This window comes from Trichosurus vulpecula, chromosome 4 (genome assembly GCF_011100635.1).
Source record: "Trichosurus vulpecula isolate mTriVul1 chromosome 4, mTriVul1.pri, whole genome shotgun sequence".
Lineage (NCBI taxonomy): Eukaryota > Metazoa > Chordata > Mammalia > Diprotodontia > Phalangeridae > Trichosurus > Trichosurus vulpecula.
In genome coordinates, this window is record NC_050576.1 from 7,901,664 (window position 1) to 7,918,416 (window position 16,753).

The 16,753-nt window shown below is 38.4% G+C and overlaps 1 protein-coding gene and 1 non-coding gene across 2 annotated transcripts in view; both read left to right on the forward strand.

Moving 5' to 3' along the window:
• Window positions 1–16,753, forward strand: part of NEGR1 (neuronal growth regulator 1) — a gene marked incomplete at its 5' end in the record, with an annotated part of 1,111,620 nt that overhangs the window by 961,143 nt on the left and 133,724 nt on the right.
• On the forward strand, window positions 3,170–3,292 carry LOC118849353. Its single transcript, XR_005010400.1, has one exon. It is a non-coding gene; the product is annotated as a U6atac minor spliceosomal RNA (small nuclear RNA).

Genomic DNA, 16,753 nt, shown 5'->3' on the forward strand with positions numbered 1-16,753 from the left:
ACTATATGCAAAGTGCCAGCTTAGTTTATGTTGATACAAAACTGAAAAATGGTGGTATCTTGGCATCCAAGAGGCTTATAATCTAAGGATAAATTTAACATACGCAGATTAACTATAGTATAAAATAACAAGAAGATATGAGGATGCTTTTGGCGAGGTGGCATCTCTAAGAAAGAAACAGAAACAGACTCCAGCTTATGATGGTGAGGAAAGAATGTTTTGTTTTGTCTTGTTTTGTTTTCTAATATATAAAGGGGAAGAATTGAATGAATTTGCCAAGGTAGAGGTTGCTGGGATAACTTAGGAACAGTTGAAAGGCTCATTATATTGTACAGAGAATTCATGCATTCTATCAATACTGGTAGGGTTGATTGCAGATAATTTATAGAAAGTATTAAATGCCAGGCTAAGGAATTTGTATGCCATTCTATGTTCAATAGGGAGCCATTGAAGCTCGTTGAGAAAGTGAGTGAAATGGTTAGAATTGTGCATTGGAAAAATTGGGTTTGTTGGCAGCTGTGGAAAGATATATTGAAGAGGAAAGAAGCTAGAGTCAAAAACTACCTTCTAGGAGTGTACATTCAGTTGTTCCAAGGCAACGATATAAAAAATGCCACCCAGGTTGTTCATAGAATTTTCTTTGTTGTATAAAGGAAAACTTCACCCTGATCTTAAGGCTTTTGAGTGCATTTGGCATCTTTAAGCCCAACACCAGAACAGAATTTTAATTTTCATTCATTATACATATATATATATATATATATACTTCTATAGAAGTAGTGTGGCCTAGTGAATGGATACTTGGGTTTGGAGTCAGGTGGTCTTGGGTTCAAATCCTCCCTCTGTCAGTTGTTATCTATATTATATTGAGCAAGTTATGAACCCCAAGCAAGTCCCTAATGCTCATCTATTAGTATATACAGGGATTGCAATCTGCTTCAGAGAAAGGAGTTTCTATACTTGGAGTTCATCACAATGACAAAAAAATCACAATAGTCACACATTTATATACTGATATAACTAGGAAAAAGTGATTTGAATGACTGCAGAAGTAAAATTCCAAGTATAGGCAAAATTAAAAGAAACAAGTGGGTAGATATTATAATTCAAGAAGCATAAGCAAGTCACTCAAGCCCTTGGGCCTCAATTTCCTTGTATAAAAAAATGAGAAGGTTGCAAGAGATCATCCCTAAGAACCCTTTCACCTCTGGACCTGTGTTCCTGTGATCCTATATACCCAATCTTGAAGTTGGCTTTTTCCAATCATTACTACAGGACAAGACCTTTTTTTGGCCTGCTGTCTTCACATCATGCTTCTTCAGAATCACAGCAGGCCACATTGTACAGTAGGAAGATCGCTCAATTTGATGGGTGAAAACTAGAGTTCAAACCCCCATGTACTATGATTTGTTCTGGCCTCTCAGGGAAAGACCTGTTTAGTTTCATCCAAAGGGTTCTAGGGCACCTCAAAGTATTTACAGGTTTTTCTTTTCTCTGCAATTGGCTCAAGCCTCCTTGGCTGTATTCTCCTCACTTCAGGGGCCCACTGACCATCAGTATAGTCATTTAACCACTTAACATCTAATACCTTTTAGAAGAGAAAATTTGCTTCAACTACATAACCAGAATAAATATTCCCTCTACCATCTCAGGGGCATAAGTCCCCCTAAACCACCTTGGTCTCTTGTAATAGTGAAATTAGGTTCATAGTTTAGCTCAGTTCCTACATAGCATTGGTCCCACCAACTTCACAATCCAAAGCTAACACCATTTCTGCCTTCTGCTGGGCTAAACTCCTGGACCCTTGCTCCTCAGGGCACTGATGCTGAGCTGCCTTCAACACCCTATATTCCCAGAATCCTCAATCCCTGTAGTCCTTGGCCCAGGTCAGAGACTATGCTCCCTGTACCTCAAATGACAAAGAAAGAGCAATGGACTCAGGTCCATTAGTGAGGGACCATGTGGCCTCGAGTGTACAAAGGACCTGAATGGTTTTCTCTCTACAAGTTGCCAGTGAAGGAATCCCTGTGTTCCCACAAACATGAATGTAGATAATGTACATCTTCTTGACTTAGACCTTTTGGAAGAGACAGATCATTCAGACTACAGAGACAATGGAAAAATGTTGCTTACCAACAAATTTTAGGCCAATGAGAAAGAACCACATAATTTCAAAGATTTCCTTGGAAATGGCTCCCTAGTCTATTCCATTTTGCTGACATGATCTGAGCAAACTGACAGGATCTACTCATGACTCCCATTCCGCCAGCTATACCCTTATACCACCTAAGCTATACCCTATACTGCCTAAGCTAACCCTTACCTGCTCTATAACCTAGGCAAAGTCATATAAAATTGCCAAGTATCATGTTTAAAATGAGAAAATTAAACCAGATAATCTCTAAGAAACCTTCTAGCTCCAGAGTGGTGACAAATGTATTGATTCACTATGGAAATAAGGCTTATATACAACTATGAGAAAGCAGACACTAGGTGGCAGCTCTCTGCCACAGTTCAGGCAACCAAGTCTTAAAAAGAATTATTTCCACCTACTGGCTTAAGTGGAGGTTTCATTTGTCTGTTGGTTTTCCTTTTCAGGGGGCTCAGGCAAAGTTCACCAGACCACAGTTTCCCAGAATAAGATGATCTCAGGGTTGAAAACATTTATGAGTACCTATCTAGTCTAAGCTATGGCTGTCTGAGAGCTCTCTCCTCCAACCTTCTCTACAGGTAGTCTTCTGCCTTTTGCCTAAATATCTCCAGTGAGTGAAAACTCAGTGTTCATACTTGCAGTTGTAGAACACAGCACTTCATCTCTCATCTCCATGACTCTGGACTGGAAATCCCCTCATGCCTGGAATGAGGAAATTCCTCACTTCTGTCTCCATTTGCCTGGATTCTTCCAATACTCAGCTCAAGGGCCAGCTTCTCCCAAAGGCCCTTCCCTATTCCAGCAGCCTCTTATGCCTTCCCTTTGCAGATTACCTTTCGTCTATTCTGTATATATTATCTGTACACTTAGACATTGACGTGGTTTATCCCCATTTTGCTAGAATATGCTTCTTTAGGTCAGGGACCATTTTTTACCTTTCTTAGATCTCCAATGCTAACAACAGTGCCTAGGACACGGTAGTCACTTAATATGTTGTGTTGTTCATCCTTCATTTTTGAGTGGGACCAAATGGACTAGCATTCCCCTTGCTGAGGATGGAAGAGGGTCCTAGTGGCTTTGACAACACATATACCATCAAGGCATTGCCACTTATTCTGTGGCATCTAACCAAGTCACATAGCAAATACTTGTTGACTAAGTCATAAGCAGCTAAGGAATGGAGCGGTTAAATTTTTGACAATGGAAGTTAGAAAGACCTGAGCTTGACCTTGCCTCAGTCACTTGTTAGCTCTATGAGCCTTGGCACATCACTGGATTTCAGCCCCCATTTCTCCATCAGGATATGGAGAAGCTAGTAATACTTATTTCACTGAGTTGTAAGGAATAAATAGGATAATATACGCAAAGTACATTTAAAATATTAAGGCACTCTGTAAATGTCAAGTATTATTACTGTTGCTCTAAAATTGTGTCTTGAAAAGAAGCCTGGACTTGGATTCAGATGACCTGGTTTGGATTCCTGGATTCTAGCTATGAGATGTCGGGCAAGGCATTTAACCTCTCTGAGACTGCTTCCTCATCTCTAAAATGAGGGTAGCGGAATAGGTGACCTCTGATGTCCCTTATGTTCCAGATGTGCGATTCTAAGTTCATTCTCTCTCCTCAGCTTCTATGAAAATAGTAGCAAAATTATTGTCTACCATGAGCACCCTGGACAGAGCACAGGGAGGCCATAGCCATACCAGCATGGCCCAATCAGCATAAGAAAGTAGCTAAGAAAGTAGAGGTAATTCTCTCTGGAGGTTTGGACCATCCCGAGAGTGGCTGACTAATTGACAAACACGGATCTCTTTCACTTCTCCCTAGAAAAATGGAAAGAACATAAGAGACTTGAGAAGCCTTTTGTGAAACATCTACATGTCCTTTCAGGGTACTTCAAATATGTAACTACCACTCCTTCCAGACCAACTAGACAGATAAAGGGGTGGCGGGGGATTTCTGGTGGAATGTTACGGTGGAGATTGGCTGGTTGGTTGGTTATTGTTCAATTTTTTTCTTCTAACCATCTTAGTATTGTCTAAACTGTTTCCCCTCTCATCCTAGCTAAGCAAAGGGGGAAGTGTGGCTCATCCATTGAATTCTTTGACCCTGTAGGTACCTTAAGGTTTGCAAAATGTTCACTGTATATTATCTCATTTGATTTTCACAACTACCCTGCTTGGCATAGGCTGTTATTATCCATTTCTGCACATGACAAAACTGAGACTGGTAGTTTAAGTGACTTCTCCAGGATCACATAGATAGTAATCGAAGCAGGATTCAAATGCAGATGTTTCTGACTTTTAATGCAGGACTCCTTCCAGAGAAAACACTCTCTGATCTTACACATCCTCTTTTCATATTTATTTTTAAAGGAAATAGCAGTATTGAATCACAGAGATAGATTCAGGCTATCTTGTCCAGCCTCATCACCACCTCCTGTGTGACTGATAGCATCCCTGTTTGATGCTGCATGTAGCCACCCATCGTACCTCTGCTGGAGGACCTCTCCTGAGAAGCTATTCACTCCTTACAAGGTAGCAAGTTCATTTTCAGACAGATCCATGGGTCAGGGAATGCTTCCTAATACTAAACTGAAATCTTCTGCCTGGAGTGTCTAATGAGAAGAACATTTTTTGAGAACTTTAAGGGTGACAGAACACTTTATTCCAAACTACTCAGACCATGATCATGATTTCATGAAGTCTTCTTTAGGTTAATCATCCTCAGTTGTTTCTCCTGTGCATTTACTTAACAGCTTTTACTTAACTCACCATTCTGGTTATCACTTAACATCCATGAGCCACAGTTTCCTAATGTATAAAATGAGAGAGTTAGATGAGATGGCCTTTGAGGTCCCTTCCATAGCTTATATCTATGATCTTATGAGCCCCCTCTGGACACACTCTGACCTGTCAAAATCCCTGCCAAAATGGGACACAGTGTGTACATAACATTGTGATAAAAAAAACCTCTACTATAGTAGCCAGCTTGAAACTAGCACTCTTCTTCCTCCCAAACCTCCTGGTAGCCTGCTTATCTCTCTCTCTCTCTCTCTCTCTCTCTCTCTCTCTCTCTCTCTCTCTCTCTCTCTCTCTCTCTCTCTCTCTCTCTCTCTCTCCCTCTCTCTTTCTCTCAATTATCAAGTATTGATGTTCATAAGCCAGTAACTCTGCTCCACCTCTCTCAACCCTAGATGCAGCTAATTTAGATCAGAGTTCCCTATTCCTACTACCCATGGTGCTGAAGATGTCCTCTGAGATATCACCAAACCACAGAATCTCAAAATTGATTATGGCCTTGGAAAGTTATCTAATACAACTCAGAGCTAAAAATAATAACCTCCTTGACAACATAGTCAACAAGTTGACCACCAGCCTTTGTTTAGATGTTTAGATATGGGGAACTGACTACCACTTGAGGCCAACCATTCCTCATGAGAAACTGCCAATTATCTGATGAAATCTAGAAATATGCATTATGTTTATAGCATTTTCCTAATCAACAAGTTTCGTAAGCTTTTCAGAAATGGAAATAAGAACATCTAACATGATTTCTTCTTAGAGACTCCCCCTTGATTTCTGGTACTCCCTATTGCTTTTATGAACAGATCACAAACAATTCACTTAAAAATCTGCTCTAGATTTTATTTTTCCTAGAGTCAGTATTAGACTCACTAGACTATAATTTCCTGAATCCTTCTTTGGGGAAAAACCAGGGCATGTGCAAGTCTCTAGTCTTTAAGTTCATCTCCCATTTTCCACGATGCCTCAAAGAGTATTTCCAACAGTCCAACAATCATCAACAACTTGGATGCCAATTAAAATAATGGATTAACCTCTGTTCCATTTAATTCCTGTGGCTTGTTTTCCTTATATGCAGCATTCTCAGATCTTTATGTGTTGTTTTCCCCCAAGAACCATTTAGTTTAAGAATATCATAAATAGTTTCTTTCTCAACAGGTGATGTGAAAACTAGTGTCTCTCCACTGAGCTTTAATGCTTTCACACACAGTAAACTCAATCAAGGCTCTGCAACACCGAAAGTGTTAGGAAAATACCAAGACAATAAAGCAATCAGCTTATTTTTATCAAATGCAGTCTAGTTACCGCATGCAAATCTGTTCTTGTCTTCACTTTTTGGTAATAAAACATTATCTCTAAAATACTTGCCTCTTGGCATACTTCCAAAGCATTTTGTGGATAAAATTATGGGAAATATTTCTACATTTGATGTTCTGAACAGAAAACATGTTTTAGAATCAGAAAAAATCCATATTAGGTAATTGACAATTCGTTTTTTAAAAGAGGGAATGCTTTGTTCTATGGAGGGAAAAGATATTTCTTTTGTGAAGGAATAATATTGTTTGGGGGTTGACAATAAAGAGTGATAAAGGGACCTTAATTAAGAAGCTGAGTTGCTATTCTCCTGGCATGACAGTACAAAATATGTTTGCATCTAAAATCTCAGTACTTCCAACTCTTGCTTTTGCATGTTTCCAATAAATTTGCCTTGATTTGAGAACATAATTATCCGGAAGGTGTTATTATAAGGACTTCAGATTTGTATGCCTTTTTCAAAACTGCCTCATTTGATTGTTTTGTGGATGTATGTATACGTTTAAGTCCATAAAACCTGAAGTAGAATTTGCTGCTACCACAACATTAAAAATGTAAATTTAAAATAAGATGGATGGGTCTGTATGTAAGCAATCAGATTTGCTCATTGCCTGGTCATTTATATGAGTTTCTTGATGGCTGATATTTGTCTGTTAATCAATGGGTTTGATAAAGAAAGAGTTTGACTGATCATCTCATTGCAAAAGCAGATACTAGTCTCCTGAGAATAGTCATATGTTAACAGGGAGCCCTTTCTGATAATGCAGCTTCCTGCCTGCAGTACAAAAGCAAAGGCATAGATTGGCAAATCAGATGATTTGTTTTATGACATCCAAGTATTAATCTGAAAACCAATAAGTATAAATACTGCTTCCATTCTAACAAGGCTTTTGAAGCCTATACAGACTATTTTCTCTTTTAGTAGCCTGAATTATGAAGAAAGAATTACATTAAAAAATACCTTATTATAACACCAGAAGCTAGCCATTGACAGGCATTTTGGTCTCCTGGTTTGGTGAAAGTGAACACATCCATTTCCTAGTTATAAAAGCCAACAGAACTCTGTGATATAGATCAGGGGAAAGTGATCACAGCCCTCTGCCTTCCCTCAGCTCCGTCATGCACAGGGTCCTGGTTAATTTCTCCCTCCCTGTCTACAGGGCATAGATCAGTACCTTGCACATTTTTGGTGATAACAATAGGAATGGATGGACCTGTGATATCATCAAGGCAGGATACTTTCTCTATTGATGAAGATTGGCCACTTGTATGTAACATAGTTTAAGAGGTTGTCTGGGCCAATGAAAGGCCAATGTTGTTCTCATCCTCACAGGATAAATCACATGCAAAGCTCACCTCATTCCAAGGCCACCCCATTGTGCTAGGCTCCACAGCCTTGTGCATAGTCAGCTCACACAAAATGTTGGTTGAGTTAAATTGAATTCAATTGTTGTTGAATTGTACCTTTAAAAATATGCCTATAAATAGGACACTACGTCCGTAACACTGTGATGATCAATAGTTTATTTTTGTTTTTACAAGCATTACAATATTTCCATCGGACTATGAATTCTTTGGAGGGAGAAGTCACAAGTTATTGCAATTCTCTGTTTCCCCAATTACCTAATACAGTGAACATAGTTGGTGTTAGATCAATGTTTTGTTTTATTTATCTTTATTAGCAGTGTTATGATTTCCGTAGTGATAAACTCCAGCCTCAACATTTTCTGTCAGATACCCAAAAAACCTTTTTATTCGTCTGAATCTTCCTTTGAAGAATATTAGCACACGATCATTTGTGAATAGTTCTTTTAACTCTAATATTTGTGCAGGTCATTCAGAAACAGCAGATGATCTTCAGAAAAAAACAAAAAAAAAACTTTCACACACTTCACAACTACCACCGAGACTGAAACAAGATCAGGTTGCTTCTGGAAGGAGCTTTTAAATGTATTTCAGTGCAAATTTTTGGCCTCTTCCTTCTTCAGTGTAGATAAGGACACATACTAGAAAAACAAACACTGCCACTCAGAGATCTAAAATGACTGAGTAAAGCCAAGAAAAAGATACTTCCTCCTCTACTTTGGGGCAGCAACCCTTGTTAGAAGGAGCAATAGTGTTTAGTGGATAGAGGGCCAGCTTTGGAGCCTGTAAGATACTGATTCAATTTCTGCTTCTGATGTGTGTGAGCTGTGTGACTGTAAGCAAAGTATTTCACTGCTCAATGACCAGAGAATTCTTAGGAATGAAGTTATGGATGAATCGCCCATCTAGGGAGGGAGTTTTCATACTTAATACTTTAAGTTACAGAGAAGGTGCATCTCTGCATCAGTGTTGGGGGTTTCCACACCAGAAGTTTCTACGTACCAAGTGTTGAGCTAAGCTTAATCGTAGATCTCTACCAAAAAAGTTAAGGTACTTTTCCTTGTATCTAAACTAAATTTTCCTCCTTCTGCATTTCACCCATGATTTTTGATTTTGCCTCCGTATGCCAGACAGGACAATGGCATCCCCTCTTGCACATGATAATTTTTAGGCAGTAGAATATTGGAATATTGGACATCATGCTGGCACTGGAATCTGAAACACCTCAACGTGAATCATGCTCAGACTCTTAATGACTATCCTAACCTGGTAAATTTACTTAAAGCCCCTCAGCCTCAGTCTTCTCGTTGGTAAAAAATGGGAATCATAACAGTACCTACCTCATGGGATTTTCACAGGGATCATACAAAATAATATCTCTACAGAGTTGTGGATGCCATGAAAGGCTATGCAAATTTGCCTGTTGAAGATATTCTCGTGTAGGTCCAAGTCACTCCTTTGCTAGCCTAAGCATTCTTAATTCTTTCTCCCTATAACATGAGTTCTAGGCCCTCGCCTGTCCTGGTTTCACTCCTCTGTTCACCTCCAGATGATCATGGGATATGTGACATAGTTTCTGGTTCCCCATCATAGGACCCTAGACCTAGACCTGGAAAGCAACTCAGGTGCCATCTAGTTCAACCACCTCTTTTTAGAAAAAGAAGAAAATGAAGCCCAGGGAGTTCAAGTGATTTGACCAAGGTCATTCAGGTAACAATAGTCAGAGATGGCATTTGAACTCAGGTCCTTTGTTGGCAATGCCCCTTACCTCTTTAACATGGAGGAAGGTCCCTGTGACTAACTTCCTTTATCAATTATAGGTCAGCACCTTTTCTACAATTTACAATATTTAGAGAGTTCCCCCCCCCATAAGTTTAAGTGATGTGCCAAGGGCCACACAACCAGAATATAATCAAGGAAATGATTTGAACCCAGGCCTTCCTGGCTCTGTAGCCAACTCTCTATCTATCACACCAAGTCTCATCTAAACTGTGGCACCCAGAACTTTCCACAGTAAACAAAAGACTATTGATGTAGTCTGACCATGACAGAATATGGCCCCAGCCATTGTGCCTCTCTCCAGGCAGCCCAACATTGTATTAGGTTTCTTTACTGCCCTACTACACTGTTTGCTCCAGAGGGAAAAAAGTCAAATATATTCTTCAGTGCCGTGCTAGTCTTTGCATTGACCTCAAGATATCATAAGCAGAAGAAGTCTTCTTCTGTCAGAGAGGAGAGTTACCTTTGAAGAGAGACATTGTATAGGGCTGGCTGCTTCCAAGAGACAAACATGGTAAAAGCCAAAAGGCCTGGCTGGTAGCAGTGCTATGGGCAACCTTGCAACCATCTACACCACATTGATTCCTTTTGATGGAGGAAGGACCTAGAGGTCATTTGTAATTAAAGGGAATGCTCTTATGAGGGAACATGAGGATTCACACTGATTGGTCTTGGCAGCCTCCATAATCAAGGGCAAATTAGCTTTGGAAATGACTGGATGTGCCCACTGGGTAGAAAGATGGCAGGGAGGCATGCTGGCAAACAAGAACAGGTACCAAGACCAAGTGTCTGATCAACAATTACATAATGAACTTGCAAGAAGGTCCATTTCTGGATCTTTTAGAGCTCTGCTTTCCCCTGCCTGTTTTGGGGGAAGCTACAGAAATAAGAGGGAAGAATGCATACTGTGCACAGTCTAATTGTATGCCAGGCTAACAGCAAGGCAGCATGAGCTACTCCCACCCACTTTGGAAATGAAATAAATATCACTTTAGGCAGGATGTACACCTGTGGGAGCTATATTCCCTTTCTATCAGTTAGGAAAGCACAATGCCAACTGTTCTGATGACAGCTGGGTACCAATCAGTTCCAATAACATAGTATGAATTTTTACCTCATCAGATCATTGGATTTGAAAATGCCTTGAGGGGTTACATTAAAAAAAATGGCACGGTGGAAAGAATCCTGGATTCCAAATTGGAGTTGGATTTTTAAAGCCTATGGAAAATGCTACAAACCACTGCCAGGGCAAAGAACATGAAGTGTGTGCTCTGAGCAGTGAGGAAGATGGGGAGAGAGACAGCCTTGGAAAGGAGGTAAAGACCAGGGGATACTAGCTTCAGGTCACTGCTATGGAAGTTAATGAGGGAGGAGGAGAGGAAGAGATATGCAAGGGTTGGGTAGGGGCTTCCCCACCCCATATTCCCAGTGTATAAGGCAAGACAGAGGAGAAGTTCACTCCAGTCTGTGTTCTGGAAACTTCCTATTTTTTCCAATTTTTCTTGCCAAGTAGGTGTTTAAATTCTATTGTTTCTATGATCTGGGAGGATTGTAAGCAGTGTCAGCTCCCTCTAATTGGGAAGAAGTATGCTACAATAGAAAAAAGCACTGGGATTTCCAGTCCTGGGATCTGGGTTCAAATCTAAGCTTTTCCAAACTAAGTTATAACTCTTTGCAGATGATGTGATGATTTACTTAGAGAATCCTAGAGAATCAAGTAAAAAATTACTTGAAATGATAAAAAACTTTAGCAAAGTTGCAGGATATAAAATAAACCCACATAAATCCTCAGTATTCCTATACATTACTAACAAAGCCCAACAGCAAGAAATAGAAAGAGAAATTTCATTTAAAGTTACTGTGGACACTATAAAATATTTGGGAGTCTATCTGCCAAGACAAACCCAGGGCCAATAGGAACACAATTATGAAACACTTTTCACACAATTAAAGTCAGATCTAAATAAATGGAAAAAAAATGTCAGTTGCTCATGGTTAGGCCGAGCTAATATAACAAAAATGACAATTTAACCTAAATTAATATACTTATTCAGTGTCATACCAATTGAACTACCAAAAATTATTTTACAGAGCTTGACAAAATAATATCAAAATTCATCTGAAAAAACAAAACATCCAGAATATCAAGGGAATTAATGAAAAGAAATGCTAGGGAAGGTGGCCTAGTCATTATCAGATGTTAAACTATACTATAAAGCAGCAGTCATCAAAACTACCTGGTACTGGCTAAGAAACAGAGTGGAGGATCAATGGAATGGATTAGGTACACAAGATGCAGTAGTCAATGACTATAGCAATTTACTCTTTGATAAACCCAAAGAATCCATCTTCTGGGCTAAGAATTCACTATTTCACAAAAACTGCTGGGAAAATTGGAAAATGGTATGGCAGAAACTGGGCATAGACCAATATCTTACACCATATACCAAAATAAAGTCAAAATGGGTTCATGATTTAGGAATAAAAACTGATACTATAAGCAATTTGGGAGAGCAAGGAATAGTTTAACTGTCAGATTTATGGGAAAGGGAAGAATTACCCAATAAAGATACAGAGCATTACAAAATGCAAAATGGATAATTTTAGTTATGTTAAATTGTAAAGTTTTTATATAAACAAAGCCAATGCAACAAAGATTAGGCGGGAAGAAGAAAATTGGGAGAAAACTTTACAACTAATGTCTCTGATAAAGGCCTCATATCTAAAATATACAGGGAACTGAGCCAAATTTATAGGAATACAAGTTATTCCCCAATTGAGAAATGGCCAAAGTATATGAACAGGCAGTTTTCAGAGGAAGAAATTAAAGATATCTATAGGCATATGAAAAAATGCTCTAAATCACTATTGATCAAAGAAATGCAAATCAAAACAACTCTTACGTATCACATCTCTCCTGTCAGATTGGCTAACATGACAAAATGATAAATGCTGGAGAGGGTGTGGGAAAATTGGAACATTAGTACATTGTTGGTGGAGTTGTGAACAGAACTAGCCATTTTGGAGAGCAATTTGGAACTATGCCCAAAGGGCTATAAAAATGTGCATGCCCTTTGACCCAGCAATACCACTTCTAGGGCTATATCCCAAAGAGATCACACAAGGGGGAAAGGGACCCATTTGTACAAAAATATTTATAGCAGCTCTTTTTGTGGTAGCAAAGGAAATCAAATCGATGCCCATCAACCAGGGAATGGCTAGATAAGTTGTGGTATATGAATGTAATGGAATGCTATCATGCTATAAGAAATGGGGAAGATAGGGACTTCATAATAACCTGGAAAGAACTACATGATATGATGCTAAGTGAGAGGAACAGAACCAGGAGAACATTGTACATAACCACAGACATATTGATTCTGTGATGACTAACTTTGATAGACTTGGCTCTTCTCAGCAATACAAGGTTCAAAGACAGCTCCAAAGGACTCATGATGGAAAGAGCTCTCTACATCCAGAGAAAGAACTATGGAGTCTGAATGCAGATTGAAGCAAACTATCTGCTCTCTCTCTCTTTTTTTTTCTTCTGTCTCTTCTTTTTTGGTTTTGTTTCTTCTTTCCCATGATTCACTCCATTGACAGTGGTTCTTATTTATGACTTGACTATTGTGTAAATAAGTTTAATGTGAAGGTATATGTAGAAGATACATCAGATTCCATGACATCTTGGGGGAAGGGGAAGAAAACTTGGAACTCAAAAACTTGTGGAACTGAGTGTTGTAAACTAAAAATAAAAACATCTAAGAAAAAAGGAAAAATCCTTCTGTAAGGTGAGAATCTTTTTTTAAATCTAAGCTTTTCACTTAATACCTATGTGACCTTATGGACCACTCTTTGGACCATAAGTGACTTATCTATAAAGTTGGGGCATTGGCCTAGAACTCTGCCACAATGTCTTCTAGATCCAAGTCTTTCTCATAGAAGGCTATGATACTAAAAAGTTGATGTCCCGTATATTTAGTACCCTATGACCAAGGCAGTGAACTAATGAGGTAGGGACAAAAATGGATGCTTGCTAAAATAGCCCCAAACAAAATGGTCAAGATCTAACAAAAGCCCCAGGTAAACTTATTTCTAACCAATTTGAATCAGGGTACATCTGAGTGGAGTTACTCTACAACCCAACTGGCAAAGTATTAGGAGAATAGGTACTGGCCATGGTCCTGAAGCTGCACTACATTATGTGGGGACAACATTGATGAATTAAATCTGATGATTTTTTTAATGCAACATAGAGTTTGTCCCTATTGTAGGCTTATGATGACAATGATGATGAATTAATCAGTAAGCATGTGATATGTGCCTACTAAATAACAATCAAAAACAGTCAACCAGTTTTAAGTGTTCAGTATGTGTTATGCACTTCACTGACTGCTGGAGGTATAAAGAGAGGAGAACAAAACAATATTTTCCCTTAATAGCTACATATTCTAATGGGGAAAATAATATATAGATGAGTAGATCTATAGAAAAGATATATGGAGCAACTAAAAGTGATCAGGAGTGCAAATACTGTGATCCTCATTTCCTGGCTGGGGAAACTGAGCCTCAGTGGGGCAAAGTGCCTTTCTCAAGGCTCCACAAATAACAAGTATTGAAGCCAGTTCAAAGGATAATAGGCTTAGAGTTGGAAGGGACCCTGGAGATCATAGCAACACTGAAGCATTTATAATACACTTACTATGTGCAAGGCACTGTGATAAATACTGGGAATGTGGTTAAAATTATATAAACCTTCTCCACTCTTAAGGAGCATATATTTTAACATGGAGACAATAACTACACATATCAATATATACAGAATAAATATAAAGGGAAAGAATACAAATAAATATAAATACCTAGATTGAGAGGAAGTGAGGAAAATCACACTACAGGAAATCGGGAAAGACTTAACATAAATGAAGCTCAAGCTGTGTTTTCAAAGAGGAGAGGAATTCTATGGGGCACAGGTGAAGAGATATCAAGTAAAGGTAATACAAGGGGCAGCTAGGTGACTCCGTGAGTAGAGCACTGGCCCTGGAGTCAGGAGGATCTGAGTTCAAATCCGGCCTCAGACACATGACACATTTGTTAGCTGTGTGACCTCGGGCAAGTCACTTAACCCCAATTGCCCTGCCCAAAAAAAAGAAAAACAAGTATAGCTAATGCAGAAGCACAGAGATAGGGTTTAGAGTTGGAAGTCATCACTTGTTTCTACATAAGGAAACTAAGACACAGATCACATGGAGAGTCAAAGTGAGATTTGAACCCAAGGTTAACTCCAAAACCAGTACTTTTCCTGCTACAAAAACAATTTCGCGGTTGGGAAGTATGCTTCAAACAACTTAACATTATCTTCCTGTCAAAGCCCTAGGAAATAATGGTTTTAAGCTTACTTCCAGTCAAGACTACAGAATTTTTTTGATATCTGTTTTCAACTTCCTTTACATAAAATATGCTCAAATACTCATGATATGAACGTGCATCACTTTTCTGCATCTTTGCTACTTAGCTTAGAATCATAGAACAATATAATTTTCACACTATGGAGATATAGGTGCTACAAAGATCACCCAGCTTCTAAAGGAACTATGAATTACATATTGTATTTTTTCCAAAAAAGAACAAGTTCTTAAACCACTACAAGTTAGAGGAATAACAAACTCATTCTACACCAGGGAATCAGCTACCTTTAAAGTAATTTATTCATCTGATCCCATAAAAGAAATAAAAACTCTCAGTTTCAAAGAGGTTCTCAAGTTGTCTTGGGAAAAGCACATTTGAAAAATAAAATCTAAGGAATTATAGTAAATGTTTCTGTTTAAAAGAGCAATGCTTGTTTCAAGGAACTCACAGTGTGAAGTCTGCTAGTCTCCATATCTCTGTAAAGATGGCATTATTTTAGAAGCCTATTTGAACATAATAGCATCATAAGGATATTATCCATTGCTATATATTATCCATTGCTGAATAAATGCATCACATGATCAGGAAAGTTAGTGTCTTTCTTTAAAAAAAAGAAAGAAAAGAAATAGATACAGGTCATGACCTGTCCATTGATCAGCATTTGCTAGCTTAGTGTGTGAAAAATAAATACTTTTAAATAGATCATCCATTTATTGGAGATTTCAACTTCATTGAGCTTCCTCCAAGTCTCAAAAGTATGCCCAAACCTAATTACCTTTAAAAATTATACACATTTTATTTTTCTTGTTCAGTACAAAAGAACTAGTGTTTATAAGAGATGTGAAAATGTCCATAGACCTCAATTCTTGGTACATTGCTAGGACAGAGTTCATTGAATTTCATGCCCTAATTTTACAGATGAGAAAACTGAGGTTTAGAGAGGTTTATGGATTGGTTGTTTTGAAGATAGACAGAGAATAGGAAGGAAGCTCAGAAACTATCCCATCCAATATTGTTATTTTACATATAATTAAATTATGGCCAATTAGTTACTGATCACACAAGTGATGAGTGGCCATCAGGTCCTTAAGTTCATCATTATTCCCACTTCACCACATAGTTCTGGGTACCACATTTTGGGAAGGACATCAGTTAGCTGGAGGGAGTCTATGGAGGTGAAGAAAAATCACAAAGGGATCTCAGATCAAACCATATTAAGATCAAAGATTGAAAATGTTGCTGATTTTTAGCCCAGAGAAGCAAAGATGTAGGAGGAACATGAAAGCTCTTTACACATATATGAAAAGAACATGAAATTATACTCTGTTGTAGGGGAGGGGGGCAGAAAGAGGAAGAGAATTGTTTTGCTAGACTCCAGAGGGAAGAACCAGGAATCACAGAGACATTTTTTAAAATTCTGGATTGGGATGAATGCCTTATCTAAGATTTCTGCCCAGTGAAGTACAGTAATGTTTTCTCCTCTTCGGAATCCTTAAGCAAAATATTGATGGCCATTTTGATGATGTGACTCTCGTTACGTTTCGGTTGGAGTAGGCACTCTTTTTATATTTTAATTTATAATTTATAGTTAACTTTTTTCTTTTTAAATTTTGAATTCCAAATTGTCTCCCATATCTACTGAGAAGGCAAGCAATGTGATATCAATTATACCTGTGAAATCATGCAAAACATATTTCCACATTAGCCATATTTCAAAAACAAAGTTAAGAAAAATTAAAGTAAGAAAATTATACTTTCACTTGCACTTAGAATTCATCAGGTCTCTCTTTGGAGATGGATAGCACTTCTAGAGCTCTTTAAGATTTGCAAAGCACTTCACAAAAACTATCTCATTTTACCTTCACAACTCTTTAACACAGACCTGCACAGCCTGCGGCCTGCGGGCGCCTTACAGCTGCTTGCTGCTACA